The sequence below is a fragment of the Sparus aurata genome, chromosome 19 (genome assembly GCF_900880675.1).
Source record: "Sparus aurata chromosome 19, fSpaAur1.1, whole genome shotgun sequence".
In the NCBI taxonomy this organism is placed as follows: domain Eukaryota; kingdom Metazoa; phylum Chordata; class Actinopteri; order Spariformes; family Sparidae; genus Sparus; species Sparus aurata.
The window spans coordinates 27,756,538-27,762,923 of NC_044205.1; the positions used below are offsets into that span (position 1 = coordinate 27,756,538).

The 6,386-nt window shown below is 41.4% G+C and overlaps 1 pseudogene; it reads right to left on the bottom strand.

Annotated features, from left to right (window-relative positions):
* Positions 1-4,266: 4,266 nt before the first annotated feature.
* On the bottom strand, positions 4,267-5,616 carry LOC115569932 (NACHT, LRR and PYD domains-containing protein 1b allele 2-like; annotated as a pseudogene).
* Between the last annotated feature and the right edge of the window lie 770 nt (positions 5,617-6,386).

Here is a 6,386-nt window from a genome sequence, read left to right on the forward strand (position 1 = left end):
GGAGAGCAGGGCTTCCATTACCTTCATTATCTATTCCTATTCTGGGAATGACTGATTTAGAAACCATGTGTTGTTTAATGTCTGAATAAGTTAGCCTCTCTCCATCTCTTATCACATGAATGAAGCTAACAGCAGCTGTGAGAGTTTATAACGTTTTACCAGCAGCTGATATGAAATATACCTGCAGTGCTGCCTGTGATGTCACCAGGCAGACAGATAAAAGGTCATGTTGAGCAGCTACAGTAGTTTATATGATCGTTATGCAGCCTCATTGTTACCTGCACTTTAAAATCATATTACTGGTCTGTAAAGCACTACATGTTGTCAGGACTGAACACATTTGGTTTACTTGTCCGGGGATCAGGAGGGTTATTTAAAATGTTTGTTCTGATACAGTTACTTATTTAAAAATAGTCAGTAATGTAATTGAAGTAAAACCGTCCACTCATCTAATTCATAACTGTTCACTGTGTATTTCAAATAAGTACATTAATTTAATACATCAGCTGCACCAGTAATGGTCAGATTTTTCTCTGAATATTTTTTTCCCTCTCTCACTTCACCTGTTTGTTTTCAGCTAATTCAGTCTGACCCTAAATATGCTCTCTGAACTTTAAATATTAATGTTCATGTTTTCAATTTGATCACAGCAAAGGAAAAAGTGTGTGTGCGGCTTGTGCTTTTACTCTATGAACAATTTGAACTTACAGAAACAATATGGACTAAGGTACGTTTTAACCGTTTGTTTTTTTGGTATAAATGACACATTCAGAAACCAGAAACAGGTCGTTTTTTCGTTTTTGTAATTGTGGGCAAAAAACAGAAATCACCAATATGGCTCAATTTCTTGTTTCTTGTTCGTACTGACAAAACAAATTTACCACTCACTATTTCGTTTCCATTGGTGGGTGGGCCTTCAGCACCCCAATGCCTCTGATTGGCTAGTGTGCTCTATCAATTATATTTGTGCTGTGCTCTTCAAAATAAAGGTTTAATTAATTAAAAAACCTACTGATGAAAAGGTTCACATTGCATCCTTCAGAAAACATACTATAGTACTTTCATTTTCAAAACAGACATAGTGCAGTTTTAGTCTATCAGCTGCACATTAACTGTCATTACAATATTTATTTGATTTATTTATTTAGGCTATCTTTTTCTCTTGCATTACTTTATAATCCATGCACCAGCAGAACATTTCAAAAAGGAATGAAAGGTTGTTCATTTGATATGACAAACATTTTTGTTGTCATTAAAGGTGATAAAACAAAATCATGTGCGGCACTTCTCAGTGAGAGCATAATGAGGCTAAAGGCCGTCAGTATGGTCTGTGATCATAATGCAGTCTCATCTCGTCTGTCTGTCGCAATTTGTGTTAACATTGCACTGTCTAAAGGCCGAGACGTACGCAAGAACCTTTATTGTGAAGAGCACAGCACAAATATAATTGATAGAGCACACTAGCCAATCAGAGGCATTGGGGTGCCGAAGGCCCATCAACCAATGGAAACGAAATAGTGAGTGGTAAATTTGTTTTGTCAGTACGAACAAAAAAACAAGAAATTGAGCCATATTGGTGATTTCTGTTTTTTGCCCACAGTTAGAAAAACGAAAAAACGACCTGTTTCTGGTTTCTGAATGTGTCATTTATACCAAAAAAACAAACGGTTAAAACGTACCTTAGTCCATATTGTTTCTGTAAGTTCAAATTGTTCATAGAGTAAAAGCACAAGCCGCACACACACTTTTTCCTTTGCTGTGATCAAATTGAAAACATGAACATTAATATTTAAAGTTCGGCAAAAAGGTTTTGTAGACTTGTCTGGTGAAAAAAACATTTCCCCTTGGAGCCGTTGTGGTCAGGTGGGATGGACTGAACCATTTGTTGGGTGGGGGTCTTTCCAACAGCCTCCTCCATGGACGGGTCTTTGACTTTATGGTCCTCCAGGGCCCACTCTCTGTTTCGGGCAGCTGAAGGACACAAACGAGAACAGAGATGGTTGAGAATAAGCTGCTGGTGTAAACAAACAGTGTTGGAAATGTTGTTTAAATCCGTATGATTATAGCCTGACCAGAACTGGACTTTTGAGGCCAGTACCAATATTGAGATGTGTTTGTTTATATCAGCCATAAGTACATTTTTTAAACATTAACAGTCTTGATACAAATCAGGACTATGAACGGCAGTATCAGTCTGTCAGCTAGTCGAGTGTCCTGTTTTTCCACAAATCCGGGGTGGCAACCCGAGGCCCGACCCGTTGAGAACTGTACATGTAATAGAGCTACCGTTCCCTCCATCACCTCACAGTCCCTGTATTAACATTACTACCTGCTTACCGGCTGTACTACACTGTCCCTGTTGGTCAGCATCATCTCTGCTGCTCCTCTCCTGCCCGCTGCTGCTGTCTTCACCTTCAACCTGCTGCTGCTGGATCATAGCTGTCTCAGAGGACGTGGAGGCTACAGCAGCTTCTCCAGCCAACATGTCTGTGATCTTTGCACATTGCAGCATCTACAGTGAGATTCTTCTCTCCGCACGCAACTTCTCCGCACCCAATTTCTTTCTCTTTGGTTGCTCCATGTTGCCACTCCTCACACTCAACACTTTGAAACTAGCGGAAGTTACAGTAGACAGCACAGAGAGGGGCCGGGTCGCTGTCGTACTACATCCTGATTGGTTCAGTCCACTGTCTATATTGAAGATGGACCAATGGGCCGCTCCCTCTAAATTGTGGTCCGGTCTCTTAAAAAAAAAAAGAAATCCATCAGCATCGGCCCCTGAGGGCTGTCGGCCCACCGGGAAAATGCCCAGTATGCCAGATTACCAGTCCAGCCCTGGCTGTGGCAAAAAAAAAAAATTAATAATCCACTGGTCAGATTCATACTTCAAACAAAGTGATTAACAGCTAACTGCTGCTATCTGTTGCCGCCAGGATTGGAGCTCAGAGCACCAGGAGAGTGTTGGTCTTTACACATGATATCAAAACTGCAATTTCTTCACATTTTCTTGACAATTTTAGGCAATTTTTTTTTAAAGTTTTCAACTCAAACTTGTACATATTGCACCTTCAAATTCAATAATTAGGCCACATGTAATTTCTGGATGAGAGAGTTCTTCAGTTTATGTGTCATTTCACTTACTGCCAACCACGAGGAGTTAGTGGCATTGTCTTTAATGTTTATTTCCTTATTAATACAGTTATTTCAGTTTGTATTTCTTACTGTTTTAGACCACATACCATAAATTGTGGCAAGGCAGATGGATGAGATGATAAAGAATTGCACCTGATGGTTAAACCAATCACTGAAGCATATCTTGACCCCACGTGACGTATTGTTGAACACAACCAAAACCAACTAAAACCTCCAATATGTTTACTGTCTTTAATAAGACTCTGACTACACATGTTACACGACAAAAAAATGTGTCTGATGTGTTTTTTTCCCCACAAAAAGATGTCAACTTTGGTTTGCAGAGAGACATTAAAAACAGCAACACTGATTAACAGAAGCAATCAATACTGACAGAGATAAAAGTATGTACAAGTAAATAAAAAAATACTTAAAAATACTTTAAAAAAAACAGCAGAAACAACCAAAGAGGGTAGAATGACAAACACTGAAGGGTCAGAATTAATCATAGAGTTCCGCAGTTTAAAGGAGCGCTATGTAGTTTTGTATAAAAACTCAGAATTTAAATATTTACAATACTAATCAGGCGATAATGCACTTTCTTTTCAATAAATGGTTGTATAAGCTGTGCTCAGAGTAAAATAAGAAGAACAATGTTTAAAGCGAGACAGGTGGCAGGGTCCGCCACACATAAACAAAGTAAAACAGCATAAATTGTGTTGTCATAGAAACAAATAGTTTGTTTATTAAGTTTGTTTAGGCAGGACAGATCAGTCAATGGAAATCTATCTCATCTCATTAACATTTCTTCCTTAAAACTACAGACTGCTCCTTTAATCAGAGACACACATCATGAATATTCTTCATTTAGCCACAGAGATCCCACGCTAACAAAATCAAATCTGTATCAATAATAAACATGGCAGGATAACGATTTATCTGTTGTGTCTCCAGATTTTGAAAGGAGGAAGTTCACCTGGACAAGAAGTGCTTAATTTGAAAAATGGACATTTAAAATGATTAATTTCCATGACATCCATCAGCTGAGGAGATTATTTGATACGACTGGAGAGCAGCCTCTGAAAGGACCAGCAGAGGGCTCCAGACCTCCTCAGGTCTCCTCTCAGGTTGGTTTAGCTTCAGATCAGCCCAAGATGTTCACAGAGGAAGGGGTCGACCTCACAGAGGAACTCGATCATCTCTGAACTGGCAGCTTCACCTTTCATCCTCACTGTGTCGATAACAAAACGAGCTTTGTCTCCTCTGTTTCGCATCTCGTCCGCTGACTCCCTCTCAGAATTAATCAGCACCTTTTTCTCAAACAGTTTGTCCAGCAGACTCTTGAGAACAGGTCCTGATATCCCCTCGATGAAGCTGCTCCGTATGTCAAACAGCTTCTCGTGTGAAGGCAGATTCAGAGCGCTCTGTCTACAGGACTTTGTTAGTCCAGCTGATGAAAGACAAACTCGTCTCTCCCAGACACTGTGTCTGTTGGTGTCTCTCAGAAACAGTTTAATATGTTTCAGGATTTTCTCTAAATCCACCTGGAATGATGGGATGTAGTTGTCATAGATGTCACAGTCAAACTCTGCTGTTGTTGGTTGAACTAGAACTGAGTCGTCTTCAGGACAAGTGGACAGTGTGTATTCCTGCCCTGGCAGCAGTTTACAGTGTGAGGATGTCTCTATGTAGAGCTCATCTCCTACTCATTTCTTCCTGGTGCGCTGCACATCTCGGACCGAGACGTTACCTGGTAGCATCAACACATTGAGGAGGGATTCAAGATTGGGATCATCTGCAGGCCTGTAGAACAGCAGAACCAGCGCTCGGACCGGCTCAGGAGGTGAGTCTTCATCCTTGATGTTACCATAACTAGAAAACCCTGAGATGTTGATGATCACATGAGTTTCTGTTATCTTATGAGGGGGGATGAACTCGATGCTCTCATCATTCAGGTGAGCGACTGACAAGAATGGACATCCAGCTGTGGATGGGATCTCACAGTGTGGGAGATGAAGCCGACACACAGACTGCTGCAGACATTTGATGTCAAACAGGGGTCCTGCAGGCTTCTTGTGATGTTGGGCCAGTAGCCTCCTGTCCCAAGAGACAATCCTGTAAACCACGTCCCCTTCTCCCTCCATGTGGAACACCAGGCCCGTCACACTGCACTGGTACAGGCCTGGGCAGGAGCACAGGAACCGGTAGCTTTCATCATCCTCATCAACAGTGATATCAGGTGTAAACTCCTCAAAGCTGCTTTTTAACAGCATGTCAGGTAAGCTCTGTGATGGTCTGAAGGTCTTGTTCTCTGCACAGCTTATTTGACTCAGTGAGGGAACGCTGTGAGAACGAGGCAAACAGCTGGAGCCTCTTTGACTCCAACCAGGATCTGAGGACAGCTGGAGGTGAGGACGGGTCGGCTGGGTGTTTGTGACTGAGGAGCTCACAGCTGTAACAGGTTCCTCCATTTCTTCCAGGGGGTCATAGATATCGCTTGGCCAGCTTTCAGGACACTGATACAACCGCTCAAATGCATCTGGACATAACAGGGCATGTCCAGAGGAATAAGTAGAACTAGCTGTGAATGGGAGTCTATTACCCTCGTCGAAATCGTCAATGTCCTCATAAATCTCTGCTAAAGAAATACAATCTTCAAAATCAGGTTCAGTAAAAGAACTACCTGTGAGTTCGAGCATTTGACTCTCGACTTCTAAATAGTCATCGTCATCCGGGGGACTCCTGATGCTAGTGTTTCCATCATCAGGGGAAGAAGCAGAACTATCTCCACAAATCCTGGACAGGGCCCTCCTGATCCTGCTGGCTGCTCTGCTGAAACATGATGCTCGTCTTCCTCTTCTTCTAGGTTCCACAGTCGACTCCATGTTGCTGCGATCACATTCAGAGTCAGGCTGAATAAGCAGGAGAATCAGGAATCTGCTGAGTTTCTTCTATCTCGTTCTGACTCCCTTTTTCAGCTCCAGATGAACTTTCCTGTCCATCTGTGAGTCTCTTTTGTGTTTCTTCTGCTCCCTGAAATAAAATGATGAACATTCAAAGATTTCTCACAAATCCTTCACTTCATATATTTAACAAAATAAATATCTGTCCAGATGTTTTACCCCAAATACCACCATGGATAACCCAGTTTACTAGTATACAGAATGTTTCAAGTCAATTAAAATCTACAAGGTTTATATAAAAACTATTGGATCTCAAGTTGTGACTTTATAAAATAATCTGAAATGACCTTG